This window comes from Python bivittatus, unplaced genomic scaffold (genome assembly GCF_059951505.1).
Source record: "Python bivittatus isolate LINGU-HERP-01145 unplaced genomic scaffold, Pbiv_v1 ctg000840_np1212, whole genome shotgun sequence".
Lineage (NCBI taxonomy): Eukaryota > Metazoa > Chordata > Lepidosauria > Squamata > Pythonidae > Python > Python bivittatus.
This window is the reverse complement of record NW_028277113.1, coordinates 32,964,557-32,982,259: the sequence shown is the minus strand read 5'-3', so window position 1 is coordinate 32,982,259 and position 17,703 is coordinate 32,964,557. Positions and strand designations below refer to the sequence as shown.

The 17,703-nt window shown below is 36.8% G+C and overlaps 1 long non-coding RNA gene across 1 annotated transcript in view; it reads left to right on the top strand.

Moving 5' to 3' along the window:
- Positions 1-12,627, top strand: part of LOC148213724 (uncharacterized) — a 136,561-nt gene extending 123,934 nt beyond the window's left edge. Inside the window, exons 2-3 of the long non-coding RNA XR_015794036.1 lie at positions 9,897-9,994; positions 11,880-12,627. This is a non-coding gene — a long non-coding RNA (uncharacterized LOC148213724). The remainder of the gene's footprint in view (positions 1-9,896; positions 9,995-11,879) is intronic.
- The last annotated feature ends 5,076 nt before the right edge of the window (positions 12,628-17,703 follow it).

The window sequence follows — 17,703 nt, the reverse complement described above, 5'->3', positions numbered from 1 at the left end:
CATCTTTGGTGCTAGATGGGGTAGCAGTGCCCCAGACAGACCCAGTGTGCAATTTGGGGGTCTTCCTAGACTCGTGACTCCTGCTCAAAGAGCAGGTGGCAGTCGTGGCTAGTAGGGCCTTTCCACAACATGTTTGTGTGCCAATTATACTCTTTCCTAGATCAGGAGGCTCTGCTCACAGTCACTCATGCCCTAGTCACCTCCAGATTGGACTACTGTAATGCGCTTTACATGCTGCTGCCCTTGAAGAATATCTGGAAGCTTCAACTGGTGCAGAAGGTGGCAATGCGGGCAGTTATGTGTGCTCCTAGAAGAGCACATGTTACACCTGTGCTTCATCAGTTCCATTGGCTGCTGGTTTGCTTCCGGGTTCAATTCAAGGTGCTGGTTTTGACCTTTAAAGCCCTTCATGGCATGGGTCCAGGTTAGTTGCAGGACCGCCTCTCCCTGATCACATCAGCCTACCCCGTTAGATCCAGCAGGGAAGGTATACTATGCATTCCATCAGCCAGGGACTTGCATTTGGTGGGTCCCAGGAGGCGGGCCTTCTTTGCCGTGGCTCCCTCCTTGTGGAACATTCTCCCCCCTGAAGTGAGGCTCACCCCTTCCCTGCTGTCATTTAGGAAGTTCCTCAAGGCCTGGTTGTGTCATCAGGCCTGGGGGTCTTTGGGAACTAGAGACATTCTTAGATGGCTCCACTGTAATTATATTCTGCTTTCTCCGTGGAGTTTGTATATTTTAAAATCTTTTTTTTAATCTTTTTTTAAAATTTGTGATAATGTTTTTATTCTAATAACTTTTTATCTTTTTATAATACCTGTTTTTATTCACTTGTTATTTTATTTTAATTGTTGTACACCACCCAGAGTCACTTTGTGAGATGGGTGGCTATATAAATGTGGTGATTAAATAAAAATAAATAAATAAAATATTAGGATATCACCAATGTGTGCAGAGTCAACATTTTCAGCTGGAAGCGGCTGGGCTTGTTTTTAGGAGCAAAGTGGGAACCTTAAATCTTGCACCAATATTTTATTTGCATCTACTAGATCCTCCAATATCATGCTCCAAATGTTGGAGGCAATCCAAATAGCAATGGTGCAATTTTCTTCAGCTGAGGAGCAAAAGTAAAATAAAGGCACTAAGATTCAAATAGGGGAAATCACCTGTTTGATTAAAAAAACTCAAAAGTTTGAGAGGTCGAACATTGTGGACTTGCCTCCTTCAGTGATATCATTGTATTCCCATCAAATGGCCCTCAGCTATCCCCCTTCAAATGATTTTAATGTGTATACAAAGTAAGCCAATATTATTATATACAGTTGAATGATTATGGGATATTCATGTTCTAAAGATAGTTTCCTCAAATATTATTTTCTCATCATTGTGATGATCCAAATAAAGTCTGCAATTGCTTTGTGAAGTAGGCACTCAAACAGAAAGGCTATTTACAGCATTGTCTATGTTTCTCAGTGGGACTGAGGCTCTGTCAAAAATATGTGGAAATTCAGACCTCTGTTGTGCAGCAAAATGATTGCTAGAAGATAGAAATAATGGTGGCTATAGCATATATCTAGGCACATAGAATTAGCTTAACAGCTAAGGAATGATTGTATTACATCTTCACATCATATTACATTGGGGAAAATATTGTGCTAAGCTATAACACAAGCTGAGCTTCACATATTTCAGCTGCTTGAAAAATAAGTTTCACATTTGTAACATTTTTTACCTCTTTCTAGTGGAATGGTTCAAAACTGTTCACAAAGGAATGAATACCAGGACAGAGGGAATATTTTCCCCTTGCCAAAACAACAGGGCTGACAATGAAATAAAGAGTACCGAGAGACGACATCTGAAATAAGATCCATACTGGGAAAGGGAGGGGCAAACTGACATCCATTTGCCATTCCTGTTACTTGGCTCAGGGAATATCAAATGCCACAGCAGAGGGTCCAAGGAGAAAGAACAGATGCTATCCTCTTGCTTCTAAACAACAAAACTGCCAGTAATGGGGGGGATCTGTGTACGCCTTTAATTTTCAATCATTTCTATAACTCTGCATCATGAATTGCCTACAGCCTTCAATATTATGCCTATATTTCTCCAGGTGCTGAAGAACAATTAAGAAAACAAAGTATTCCCATGCTTTAAAAAAAGGGGGGGGGGAGAGATGAGGAGATCCCAGAAAAAGAAGAAAATAGGGATATTATGTCATCATTGTTACTATCATTACTCCAAATGAATATGATCCTGAATTTAGACAATTTCCCCCGAGGGAGAATAGATAGGAGAAAAAATTATAAACTGGAACAAACATTTTCTGCAATGTCCGGCTTGCCCAGCTGCCACAGCAACTGAAACAAGTTCTGTAGATTCATCCCCACTCAAATAAATATGTGCACTTCCATCTGTGTATCCATATACAGTATGTATATACGTGACTATCAGAAATCACATTCCAAAAATAATGGTATAATATAACTCATTGAATTAATAGCAATTAGTTAAAACTGATGGCCTGTAACATAAAGTACCCCATTTATAAAATTTACTTGGATTTTATTTGTCTTGTTGCATGTAAGCACTAGACAATCAGAGGTGATGGATTAGATCACTTGGCAATTTTTTCCGAGTTGCCTCAGCAGTATGAGCAATTGTCAGCTCTCCTTTTGAGTACTAATCCTTCAAGAAAGACTGAAAAAAATGTGAAAGAGGAGAAAGTATGGAATTTTAAAATGTTTAAAACATTTGATATTGGCAAGTTTTGTAACAAAAATTGAACCTTGAAATTCAACACAACATGAAAAACATGTTTTCCAATCAAGAGGATTTTGAGAATCCTTTTAGTGTTCCATTTAAATATATTTTTTCTGAACTTGGTAGCAAAAGAAAGAAACCAGTCAGGGAAATTACAAATTAGTGTATGTTATTCCTTAGGTATTCTTTAGTTCTGAAATTCAGAAGTCTTCAAGGACTTCTGTAGAATATTACAAATTTGCATCGTCACTGTATTATTATTAGTGTTGTAATTTTTGACAAAGAACAAAGCATAAAATACTATTATTCATTTGTCTTAATAAATCATGAGCTTCTATAAATTTTCTTTTTTATTTCCCCCTCTCAGGAACACAAGAATATGCAATGGCATAACTGCCTTTATTCCCATGGCCATTCACCTTCAATCATCCTTAAATTTATCATATGCTAAAGCCTATTTTACTCATATTTGCCAAATAGTTTTTCAAAAGATTTATAGTCACCTTTAGCTACATCGAAAAAAATTAGGAACTGATTTAACTACTGCAGGAGTATAAAGAGATACCATTCAAAATGATCTCCTACTGTGTTTGCTTTGACCCTGCCTAAGGGCTTCATAATGTGATCAAAAGGACATCCAAATGGATCATGCATTCTTCAGTCAATGTGTATGCTCCTTCCTGGTCAATTTAGGCATATTGTGATCTATCTAACACAATTGGAACCTATAAAGAGATCTTGTAATGCCAATTTAGTCTTTAATAAGTGTTTGGTAATATAAATTCTATTAAGTTTCACTTCTGCAGAATATCACCCCACGACCCTAGATGCTGCCATTGAAGCTAGTCCTGTCCTTGGTGGCTCCAACAATGGAGTTCTCTGGGTAACATTTACTTTCCTCCCTGCTTAGAATTCTGTAATTGTGCCACACAGCTTGGTAAATGACTATGATAACCCCACTATTCCTTTGCTTGTATTGTTGCTGTTCACAACACACTGAAATTGCTACACATCTCAGAGGAAAGGAGGGATACCTCTCATCTGGATATCTACCACAGGCCTCTTAAGGCTGTTGTTGATATTCCCACCCTCAACAAGTACATTTGGAAGAAGAAAAGCAACAGCAGGGTAGGTTGGGGTCTCATGGAGCGTGCAGGGGAAACATTAAGGCCCATCACATTCATGATGAAAAAACTAAGAACTGAACTGAAACCTAATTGGAACTATGAAGCAGATTTTTTTTTTTTCCTGGACAATAGTTCAGTTGGCTAGCTCATATTTTCAGCCAAACCCAGGTGAAAGTTCAGTTCACTAATTTCTGTAATAGGTTCTAGCTAGGAATGATGGAGTTACATGCATTAGGAAGGAACCTCTTTGGACACTAAAACTGTGGTATCCACAACAAATTGCAATGTTGTGAAAATAATAACATGCTCAGGATTACATCATCATGCCATTGCCACAGTTATAGATTTGTGTCATGGCACCTAAACAAGTACATAAATGGCAGCATTATGACATCATCATGTGTATACCATTGTTTGCCCCTCTAATGCCACCTCTGTAGACACCCATGATTAGAACTAGTCAGCCTTTGAGGTGGACCAAATTAGAAATTCAAAGTTATGAATGCTAATACTACTTTTATTATAAAGTTATAGTAACAGAATCTTGCAAGTCTGAATATGCTTCTCTCCTCCCTCCCTTTATTCTTATGAGAACTAGGGAGGTTCAAGTGTGAGACACTTTCTCAAATTACATTTCTGCCTTGGACTCAAATTTCTTTTTTCTGACTTTGTCTTGATTGCAATTCTTCCTTCTGTTCCTCAAGGTTATTCCTACTTCTCATTACACTAGTGGATGGAAATTTCAGGAAAGTAGATTTCAGTGATTGTTATGTGAAATTTACTAAATTTACTTATTGTTACTAACAATAAGACCTGTTTAAATAGGCTGTTACAGAATAGACAAATTGCCTTTCATTGGAGATGTTTAGGCAGAGGCTGAATTACTTTCTGTCTGGTTGAGAACCAATGTATGGGGGTGGAAGGTAGTGGAAAATGTGGTGGTGGAGAAGCAAAGTGTGGAAGAGGAGCAGTTGTGGTTTCCAGTGCTTGTTGAAACAGGAAGGACAAGTCAATATTTTGCACTAATACTGCAGATTATGAGGTCATTGGTAGCTCATTGTGCAGGGCACTAACATCTTTGTTCACTGAAATGTTACAAAAGGTTTGTCCCAAACTTCTGTCATTTCCACTCTGCACCACAGGCAAAATGTAAGTGCAAATGTCTTTCACTTTTACAGGTTAGACTAGGTCCGATAGAACCAGAGAAGTGTCAGCAGAAGACCAGCTTGCCCTCCTTCGCTCTCCTTGCTTTGTTGTCACCTAGTCCAAAGAAAGTGGGGAAGAAAGGTGGAGGCAGTAAAGTCTCTTCTCATCCTTGAACTTGTCTAGTTGTGGGAGGCAAGTTAAGTAGAAAGGAGAGAACTGGTAGAGGGGAGATATGGCATAGAATGGCTCTTCCCACTGCCTATACAGACTAAACCCCCATTCTGCTTCATTGCTGACCCAGAACAGGAATTGAAAGTGTGATCAGCAGTGATAGTGACATACACTGATAGTTGTACTCATGGACATTTTTAGAGTTATATAATAAAAAGAGATATTTGCAGATAATTCAGGCTATCACCCAAATCCCATTACATTCAATGTCCTATCAGATCCTTGGCTCATCCTTCATTTACTCATAACTTTTCTTCCTAACCATACATAGCTATATGCAGCCTAATTCCCTTGCCTATGTTCTGGATTTTAAACTTCTGAACCTATCTATACTGCATAGAGGTTGGCCATTAAAATGCCCTAAACAACAGGACAGTGTGTCTAAGGAATGACTCAAAGAAAAAAAGGGCACTGATGGGGAATTAGATAGATATAAATAGATGATATAGATATTGATAGATATTGATAGATGTAGATATAGACAGTTGCACTTCCAACTACAAGCCCCCAAATCAATGAAGAGTAATATTAAGATATGTACTAATCTATATAGACTCTCCCTTCTCACATATTCATGCCCACATATATATTCCATGTTTTCTCATACAATAGTCAATTTTCTATTTTCTCACCACCATCCCCATATATACCCACAAGGAATATTAGGTGTCTTCAGGAAGACACAAAGGGGACTAGCAACAAATGCATGTCATGAAATCACAATGAAAACTTTGCCCCTTTCGTATTTGTTTGTGATATTACAATGCAAGGATTGACCATGTGTTAACATTTTCTTGTCATTGTGATTAGAAATGGACAACAGTATATGGGATGTTTAGCTTTCTTACTAGCAGGTAATGACAGCAGTCAAATTTAAGTTTTTTAACTTTGTACTTGCACTCTATCAAGAGAAAGAAGAACAGCACGGAAGAAGAAGAATGAAGAAGAAGAAAGGCATGGAGAAGAAAAAAGGCAGGAGGCTTGCTTCAGAAGAACAAAGGCATGGAGGAAGAGGAAGGAAGGAAGGAAGGGAGGAAGGGAGGGAGGGAGGGAAAAGAAGAAAGGTAGGAGGCTTGGTTCAGAAGAACAAAGGCATACAAGTGCATTCAGACTCCTGGGGGCAGCCAACCAGTCTCTTTCCTGGGTGTAATCTTGCTGCCTTATCCTCATGACTCAGGGGAATAAGTAGGGCCACCAGATCCAGGCTGCAAAAATCCAGCTGAACAGCAAAGAAATACTCCTCTGGATTTTTTGCAGCCCAGATTTGGTAGCCCTGTGGAAGAGGAGTCAGAAGCAGAGTATACAAAAAAGGCAGACAAAAGGTGAGTCCTCCAGAGGTGGACAAGAACAAAGATTAACAAATCTGGGCTACTAATTCCAATATCTGTTACCTGTAATAGCCTGTAAATATAAGCAGTTTCTAGTCAACTGTCACTCACAGAAGCTCACTGAGCAACTACAGGCGGATTACTCTCGGCCCAAAGTAGCTCAGAGAACTGTTTGGGGAATAAATATGAGAAGGCAGCACTACGTATGCTGCCTGAGCTCCTGAGTGATACATCTAATGAATAAATAATGCAGAAGTGCGGGGAAAAGATAAGTCACTATATTGCCAATAGTGCATCCATACAGTAATCTCTTCATCATCCTTGTAAAATATTATTGATTATTTCTTGGAAAAGGCATAGCAGATCACAATAATCCTTTGATGAAATCTTTTTTTTAATCTGAACATCTGATACAATGTGCTTTCCCTATGTGTATTTAATGTTATGTATAAATATGTGTCAGAGTTCCCTAAGAATGATTTCAATTATCAAATCAATTTCTACTAATTAATAGGCTTTTGAATAAATAATCTATAAATTAAGAAATGCCATGACAGAAAATTGGTAATTTTGTTCTCTGTTTACTTACTCTGAGATCATAACTTACAAAGCAAGAATTATAGCTTAGTAAAAATTATCTAAATAAATTCAACAGAAAGACATTATACGCTCACATCTTAGCATATAATGCTAAGGAGTAAAGAAATTAAAAGTTTGTCTTTTTGTGCATATAAGCTTTTTGACAGCTTGGCCTTGGAATCTAGCACTTGTTTTGCATCACAAACACTATCTTGATGCCAATCTTGCATTTCATCCTTAGTATCGTCTCCCAGTTCACTTGGCTAAACCCTTCATCCTCAGTTTTTGTTCATACTATAGTTTTTCTTTTCACAATTCTACCCATTTGCTGAGGACATGTTTAAATGTTTTTGGAAGCTGTACAAGACTTCATTTAAAGAAGGAAATAAATCCACATGAGCCTCAAGCTGGATAATTTTAAAAAATACAGAATCTTGACTGATAATACTTCAAAGAACATTAATATCTACCACATGGTAGTTCCTTTGGGCCTTATTGTAAAACAGGAGCTTATCACTTTAGTAGTTCAACAATTGTTTCATTTCGGTACTAAGAAAAGAGAGAATCAGTCAGTTGCAAACTGCAAAAACTATTGTTTAATTGGGTCCGGCTACCTAGGAAACTAATTTTCTAAGTAGTGCCAAAAGCTTTGGTATACAGCTGGGATGTGGAAATTGCAACTTTGCAGACATTACTGAATGACAACTCCCAGTGTTTCTCAGACTATAAGATGGATGATCCATTGTGTTTTTTGTTCTGCCCCACTACCCCTGCAACAATTCATTTTAAAATTAAAATTTGGAAATTATTTTCAAATGCAGGATAAGAATACACACGCACACTCACACACATATACATGTATATGTACACACATAAAATGGATGAGAAAGCAGCCTAGTAGCTGGGTACAAGTTTGAGAAAAGAAATGATAGGAAGGGAGTAAGTTAAGAAGATTGTTTCGCCACTACCTTTTTTGTTCTTTTTAGAGTCTGCTTTTGAAATGAAACCCCAAATCACCAAAAACCAAATTTTACAAGGCCTTGAGTAATCTTTAATCTTCCCATAGTCATTCTACATGAGATCTTTATAACAAAAAATGCCAGGGATTTTTCCTTTCATCAATGTCGTCTTTAAATTCCCATACACACTTTGAATCTAACCAGGAAATGAATCTTTCATCTGAAAAGTGATAGATCTGTGATAGCTATAAATGAGCTTATTATCTTAATATCTCTTCATATCAGGGTCATTGCTATTCTTCAAAAAATAGTGACCCTACAAACGCGTTTCACATTTTTGTGTTCCGTCTCAAGATTTTAAACAATGAAATAGCAGCTCTACTTCTCTGTTTAGGAGGATTACAGGCAATTGAACTTAGCGAGACTTTCTGTGTTCTTGGAAGAAACATATGAATTGTAACTTATTTTCTAGCAGATTAATTTATCCAAAGCACAGAATTCAGCCTGCTAATAATATATTAACTGAAATGATTCTAAAGTACCTTTTAACATTTGATTCAATGAGATCAAAGGTAGAGGAATCTTTTGTCAAGTGTGAATTATCTTGTCCACACATTCTTGTGTAGAGACAATATGTCCTGGAAATTTGACCTGGTGCCTGGAGGATGTGAGGGACAGGTTGGGGTGAGGTGAAACAGACTCAGACTGAATCTCAGCAAGATGGAGTAGCTGTTGGTGCAGAGGCCGGCTGTATTCATGGGTCTTTTATTTTGATTTCATTCAAGTAGTATGCTTTCATACTTTTTTATATTTTTGAGTAGGCAGCATATAAAAGTTTGTTAATTAAGTAATTAATTGAGATCGTATTGCATAAGAACATTTCTTTTTCCCTATGATTCTGAACCATTCTGTCTTCATATATCATAGGGTAAGTGGTGCTGTTTTATGATCACGAGCACACAGTACCGTTAGGAGCAGTGAACTTTTATGACTCTTAATTTGTTCTGTCATTATCCCTTGTAGTTTACAATGAAGTTTCTAATTCACAAAGACAAAATAAAAGCCAACTATATTGAAATTACTGCAAAGCAGCAAAAGTTCTCTGGTAGATAATGTATCACTTTAGTTGTTATGACTCACAAGTTACTGCAAGACTATAAATGTAGACTGTCTGTAATTATCCAGCCAGCTATATTGCAAAACAAGTGAAAAGCTGTGTTAGCAAATGGAAAAATATGTTGTTGGGTTGTTTTTTGGGGGGGAGGGCAAATTCCACTAAAGCTAAACAAAAACAAGTTGCAGAAGGCAAAACCTATTTTAATTCTGAGATGGCAAATGATCTTCAATCAAAACTGAGGTCTTCTGCTTCAGGCATCATTTTGGTGCTTAGTAAAAAAGATCCTGTCCTGTTAGCAAAACAGCAAATAATGGATTGTGCTGGAAAACACTTTCCAGTGTTCCCACTCAGCTGGATAATGAGTGATATTAAAAAAAGAACTGTAGATGGCAGTCACTTCCCCTTTAAGTATCTGAATGTAAATAAACTTCCCTCAATCCAGCTGCTTGTATGAGAATGCAATTCACATCATGTCTCACTGGGCTGTCAAGATAGCTCCTGACTAACATTTTATCACGATTGGGCTTTTGCCTAAACCATGAATTCTTATGTTGTGAAATCTCGTAGTCATCTATATTATAAACTGCAATTGACAAATGAATGAGAATTGACAATCTAAAAATGTCTCACTAGTTTTATTAACTTTTAGATTACCTCATTTATTCTGAAAATTGCTTCAAGCCAAAGTTTTATTGGAAGGAGCTTCTTTTTCTCAAGTGTATCTCCAGAGATGACAGAATACATTTGGTGAGCAACTTTCTGAAAATGTAATATACTGAATCCTTTGATCCTCCAATTGATTTCACAGAGGAAGCGTTTTTGTTTTCTCACAAAAAAAAGAGTGAGTTGAGTAGGCTTTCTTATCATGTAATTCTGTTGAAGCCACAGACATGTGGAGTAGCAGAACATAAATTATAGTAATCCCCTAATTACCCAATTATTTTGGAGGGATGGTGGGGATACTGAAGAATTGTATCTTGACCCATAGTTGGAAGGGAAGAACAATTTTTTAAATAAATTCTTTTGCACATATATCATTTTCAATAGCTGATCTGTCAATATTTGTACATTTTAGAGATAATAGTGGATTTTATGTTATATCTTCCTACATTTTTAACATGATATGTTAAATCAGGTTTATGTTTTAACTTAATGTGAACTACATTGAGAGGGCATTCCTGAATGGCAGAATTGAAATGCTGAAATAAAGCAACAGTTTTGAATTGAAAACTTTTCTATATGCTCTTGCAGTTCACATTTGAGGCAGGAATGATTGATTCCCAAATACACTTTGGGTTGATTAAACAGGTGTACAAAAATAAAATTAACTATGGAATTTAAAATATGCTTAAACCATATACAAATGTCTATGTATTATTATCAAAAAGGAAAGTTTGCTAGATAAGCTATAATATTTGTGCAGATGTTAAAAAATGGTATATCTCATGTTTAACTATTATAGTGATTTTTTTGCAGTCTGCATTTTTATTTCTGTAAACTTCAAGCAGAATCTGATTGCAGATAGATTTCATCTGGGAAACAGCTGTTATGTAATAAAAAGGAAGAGCTTAGGAATCATACATGTTCTTCCAATTGCAAACTACTCCTAAAGAAAAATCACCCTAACAATTCAATTGGCATAATATCTAGTCAGATACTATACCAACATCTGAGCTGATACCTTGCAACATTTATAATAAATGCATATGGATGCTGGTTAAATTCATTGTTGAAAGCACTAATTAGAAACAAGTATTGCTTTGAAAAGAAGCAATCATCTGTAAACGAATAAGTTATAATGTCAGGGAGGAAACTTATTTTAGAACTACTTTATCTTCTTCTCACACTTCATAATTTAGTGTTTTATCTCAATCTACATATAGTTTTAAAATCTATACATTTACAAGCAATTAGGATATTCAGTGTGGGATGAGATTTTACATCTTGAAGATGGGATTTTAGATGTGTTTGTGACATCTGATCATGATCTTCATATAGTGGGAGGCAATGTGTGTTCAAATGAGAGCTTTTAGAATTTTGACAGAGTGTCATGAATAGCATCAAAAATGTCCCTGAGAAAGGAATTAGACCATTCACACAATGGCTGCGATGTTTTACATGATCCCAACAGTTACTCGTTTAACGGAAGGCAAATTAGTAAAATTGTTCTTTGCCACCTCACCAATCCCAGCATGCCTCTGCCTTTTTTTCTAGACAAGTGTGTACTCCTTCAAACAAAATACTGGGTTGGAACCACCCATCTATAATTTTAAATGCCTATGCAGACTCAGAGGCTTTCTTGTAAATAAATGCCTTATAAATTCCAGAGTCCTGTTTAATTGTTTTTATTGATGGAGTGGCGGGGACAAGGAGCTTGACAGGCAACCAGGACAGTGTCTGTGGGCCTTCCAATACCCACAGGCAACACATTCCCTAGCCTTGTCTTAGTCATTTATTACAATTTGCTGCATAATTCCAAAAATGTTCAGTAAGGAAGAAATTCTGCTAATTTCAATTCTGTTTCTTTGCTAGTTAAGGTTGAATAGTAATGTTAAGTGTGACAAAAGGGGGCATTCTGAACATACGGGAATTAATTATATTAACTGTGCTTTATTGTTATTTCTAATTTTAGCTTTTCTGAGCCCCACCCACTTCATGGTCATGGTCCCACACCATTTGTGGCCTTCAATTTCAAAAAGAGCCCTACTGAGAGAGACAACAATGGCTCATTGAGGCAAGAGACAGTGTAAGACGGCTTCCATGGCATTTTGGCAATTATCGTCTGACAACTGGTTGACTGAATGATCAATCATGGAAAGAGTGTTCAGTCCCACCACCTACCCACCTGATATGAAAAGGAATCACAAATAAAACAGATTATTTTATTAATTTCTTCTTTTCTTATGTCAAGACATTTGTTTCAAATATCAATAACATAAATCTATATTAAACAGAAACTAAATTCATTAGAAAAGGCTAACACCAGGCAAATAATAAGGAATGACTGTATTCTGCCTAGTTTCCTGAGCAGCCTGGAGAAATTAAAATGTACAGAACCATGAAAATTCATGTGTCATAAAAGAGATTCTAGGTCAATGACTTTACACAAGTTTGCAGTGGATCAGTTGCTGCTGAAAATGAGTGCATTTTTAGTTTTGCTTGTATCACACTGATGGAATGAATAAAGTAAAGTAAAACTTGGAGCTTTCCTGAGGTGGATTCTTACTTTAGTGTCTCAAAAGTTCCACAAATTATCCACAGAGGAATTGACTGACCATTGTTGTGACTGCTGTGGCTCTTAGCAAGAAGGCATAAAATCCAGCAATGTAGCACCAGTGGATTTTTGAAGGGGCTTCCTCCGTTACCTCCTGCTCTTGCATTGCTAACTCTAAAAATGTTGCCAGATGTAGCTTCTTGATGAAGAAATTAGGCACACAAGGTTGCAAGAGATCCATTTCTTGTGCTAGAGATAGTTATATTATTTGCTGTATCTTCTCTCTTTCCATTTCACTGATTAAATACCATATATATTTGTGGATAAGCTGAGAATTTTAGGTGCCAAAATACACCCCAAAAATTGGGTTTGCCGTATCCATGGATGAACTTATTCACAATTATATACGGTAATGCTTTTTTAAAGTACCTGTATATCCCGTATATCCTTGTGAAGAAGCCCATCCACAGATAAAAAGAGCCTTGAATTTTTAACCAAAATACCATGAAAAATGTGGGTTGGCTTATCCATGGATGGCACATTTTTCATGGTATTTTTGTTAAAAATTCCAGGGTCAGCTTATCTACAGGGGTTATGGTAGTTATATCACTGATGCAGGTATAACAACATATAGTTGATTTCAACACAGTTTTACTGGGGAAACTGCTGCTACTTCCATGCTCTTGATTGTGTGTGACAGCTATAGATCCAGGAGTGTGCACAAGCTCCATGCCCTTATGGCTGCATTTAGGCTATGTTTACTGAAGGAATCAATTATAGAATGAATTTATGATTAATGATAGTTTTGCAGCACATACTCCTTTTTTATAATGTATAGCACTACAGTCCTGATAGAATTTACACTGTGAGAGTGGCCAGTTTGTACTAGCACTGCTGTTGGTGAGGACAAGACACCATTGAACATTGCCTAAGTTCAGTGGGTTCAATGGGTTGTATGAGGAAAAGAGAGCTGGAATTAAGTCCAGACAAAATGAAAATGCCATTAGAAAACAGGAAACTGGACTGAGTATGAGAGTCAGTTGTTTCAGTTACCATGTAGCCATTGAGGGAGAGGTATTATAACTATCCATCCACACTGCCAAGCATTCTGCTATATTTTCATGCATATTTTTTCCTGAGTGCAGATGATGTGTGTGTGTTGATTTGTAGGTCACACCCATAAAAGTGAATGGAGGACCACACATATGCCCAAAATGCACATGAACATGAATTCACATGTTTCTTGACAGAAGTGCCTCTGGGTAACATAAAAACCCCAGGGACTGAAAGCCAGAAATGTCTCAAATTTATTCCCCAATTGCCATTTTTAGAGTGAAAAGGAAAGAGAAAAATTATTCAATTGACATCTGGAGAACAACTCTGTAAAATATATTTAACTAGATGTAAAAAAACAAAACCCTACATTTTAATTTTTGTTTGGCCCCATCCATTACTCTCTGGAGTGTGACTCCTGGCATACCTTCAAAGGCCAAGTCTGGTGCATAAAACAGCAAATAATGGCATTCCCTCCTACAAAACTATCCACTCCTGGTGCATAAAACACCAAATAACCATTATACTAGCTTTTTAAGAACTCCGGGCACCCCAGACTCTATTAAGTAATCTAGAGATATTCAGGTTTTGAGATGAATCATTCAGGATAAAGTGCTGTCCAAGGGATTCTTCCTTCTGGGCTGCTGTTGCTGTATTTCTGCTCTGTAGTCCTGCCCCATAACTGAAGTGGTTATGCCGCTCCACTGCTGAGTAACCACAGCATCAGTTTAGGTATCCTCTAATCCCCCTTCCTCCCACTCGTCTGTTAATCATCTATTTGCATGAGTTAACAGCTTCCCATTTCAGAATATCTCCGGGCCATCAGGATAATTTTTCCAGTTGATTTCCCTGTAATTTGACAGGCAAAATAGAATGTTTTATCAGTTCTTTTACATGAATTATTTCCCTCCTTGGAAGAGACACCAAATCTGCAAGAGCCTGAAGTGTTACATCAGAATTCACAACAATTTATAAGCCTGTGGCACCTTCAAGATTGAGACCTTCATCAGAGGATAAGTTCTCATGAACTAGAATCCTTCCTCAAATTCTTCTGTCAAGATTTATGCATAAAACATTGTTAGTCTTTAAAGTGCTCTTTGTTATATTTGCTGCAATAATCTAACAAGGTTAATTTTCTGGAAATCATAATTTGTGACACATTTGAATGAAACTGATTCCAGTTAATAACTATGTTAAAGACTGCTGTAGATTAAAGAATACATATAAAGTACATCAAAAGAGTTCCTGCAGAAAAGCAACCGATGGAGTAAAGAGTAAAGGCACTTCACAGGACTTTGCTCTGGACCTCTACAGTGTTACAGTACTGACTGCATGAGAGAGCTAAGGAAATGTATTTCTGGCTTACCAGTGAATGATTCAAAACCTAGCAAAGCTAGTCTTTTCTTTGAATGCTGAGACTTGTGGCCAATCCAATTCTCCATATGCAGGGATTACTGTCTCAACACATTTTCCAGCTTCTGCTCAAGCAGGTCTCTCAAAGGGAAAGGTCTCTCCCTACAAAGCCATAAAAAATCCTCCTAGGATTTGACTCTTTCGTGCCTCCAAGCAGACAGAAGTCAACTCTGGCCATAAAAACCTTTTATCGATCTGGAGATGTGCTATAGTATATGTACTAGCAAGTAAATTATTTATAACCAAACCTTGAATGCAAGCTGCTTTATAGAGCTCAGGTAGGGACCCTTAATAATGTTGCAGCTTTTGAGTCCCAGCAATCAAAGTTTTTGAGGAACATATTCCAGGTATCTTGTTGTTACCCAAATGTGGTTCTGAGTCAAGAATAGAAAGTATGATATGGATCAACATCTTAAGTTAGTAGTTAAAATTATTACTTTTCCCTACTGGTTTTGTTTCCTTAGTTTTAGCAGATAATTTATCTCCAAATGGAAAAGTTCTATTCTGCTAAAACTGAATCAATACAGATACACATCAGAAGCTTTATTACCTCTGGGCTGTGTCCAGGCCAAGTCACAGTTTATATAGAGAAGGGCGAGGAGTACAAACTTGTCTCTCAAGAGGGATTTATCTCAGCAGTCAGGCTATTAGCTCCAGTGCAGCCATATATTTAAATCAAATTAAAATATCAAAATACAGGGGAGTTATAGCATTACCATGCTTTAATGTGTTACCAACAGCTGCACTGGAAAGAAAATATAAGAAAATCCCATATGAAGATTGGCTTTGTTTGTGCAAAATGAGCTCTATGGAAACTATAGCTCATTTTTTATTATACTGTATTTTTTATAAAGACATCATGTACAATATATAGCCCCATTAATAGTTTTCAGGACATTCCAGTTTGTTCTGCCTCTGGTAGTTACTGTCAGATAAAAATGATGGGATCTCATGTAGGCTTTCTAAATATTCTTATATTGCGTATAAAATCCACACAGAGATAACCACATAGGATTAATATATTTCTTGTGGCTCTTATTATTATTATTTTTTTTAGTAATTTTATTATTTTAGTGTTTGTATGTTTTTGACCTTTGGCCATAGTAAAGAAACTTGAACTTTAACTGCTAGGATTTTTTTGTATACAATCAGACACTTTAATATATTGAACATCTGGATGTGGAGGAGAAAGGTGCAAGCTATTTATTTTATTTCCCTCTTGCCTGGGGGGGAGAGGGAGATTGTTTTGACATTTCTCTAGGACATGCAGTAATTGAGACATGGCAGTGATTGTTAGTGTAGGTAGTTAGCAGATGAAAAGACAATTGCAGGTAATCTTCAAATTGTTTTTAAGGATTGGAAAGTAGAAATGATGGTGGTGGTGGTATGGAAGGGTTCTAATGGTAACAATTGAAAAGAACTCCTCAACAAATAATTTAACCCAACCTGAGCAGAAGATGTATGTGGTTCTGCTGGTAGATCTCCAGTTAACTTGAAGGAGGTCAGCACACTTTTTCAATTCCCCAAACTTCACGGTATGAAAATACCACCCACTACCTTCATTTTATTAAGTTCCCATTTGAATACTAAAATTCATGGACTGAGCACATGCTTAGAAGCACTTTGTTGCACATGTACATGACTTCTGGAAACACTGAAGGGGATACATCTCATATTATATTTAATATATACTATGCAACTTATCCTGTTATTTTTATTTTTAACAGAGGACAAATGTGAAGTACCACTCTAGATCTAGACCTCACATCTAGCTAAACTTCACAACTACTTCAATTCTGAATCACCCTTCTATGAGGCAGGAGTGTACATAAAGAAAGGAACCTCCATTAATGCCATTGGAGTCTTTCTTGTTTTTGTAGACTTAGGTGAGCAAAGCTGATGGGGGAGAAATTTAAGGACCTAAATTTAAGGACCTCAACCTGCCTGTGGTGGTTCTGATAGGAACCCTGCATGCTTCCCTAGGTTATTTAAATATAAGTGTTTCATTTTATTTTGCATCTGGCTCTGGCTGATAGATGTTTGAATTAGTGAAAATAAAATAGAGGCTGCCCATCCAAAGTTTAATACACAGTGTTAAGGAATATAAAAATAAAGAGCTGACAATAAAGCTTGGCATTCTTTTAGCGTAGCCCACTTTTCAGCAAGGAAAAACTAAATCTCCCATTAACTGGAAAAAATTGATGATTGCAGCTCTGTTTCTAGCTATGTATTCAACCACAGTTAGCTCATTTTATGCAAAGGGAATGTAAGGAAAAGAATTGTCCCTGTACACTTGTTTTATGTAAGATCGTTAGCAATTATTAGATTAGTTAGAAAGCAACCATCATCTCCTCTTCTCTCCTCTTAAACAAATGTATTGTTGTGTTCATAAGGGAATCTTTCCTCACATCACCTTTTCCCAGCTACACTAAAATATACTGAAATTCAGGACAGCGTGGATGTTATCTTGCAAAACAGACGTTTTTCAGTGAAATTTCAGGATAAGCATCATCTGCACCTAGATTATCAAAGGGATAACTTTTGAGATGTTGATATATTCCATGGAGTCCTGGTAAGGTATGTAATATTTATATACTGTAATTTAGCTTAGCTTCTAAATTAAGCATTGTGAAACAGTTAAGTAAAAATATCATTATACAATCATTACTTTTCAGACCTATTCCATATGCATGGTACTATAAAATACAGTGAACTGGGTGGCATTATATCTGCATTTGGTTAACGAAGTAGGCTGGATATTCATTTTAAGAAATTG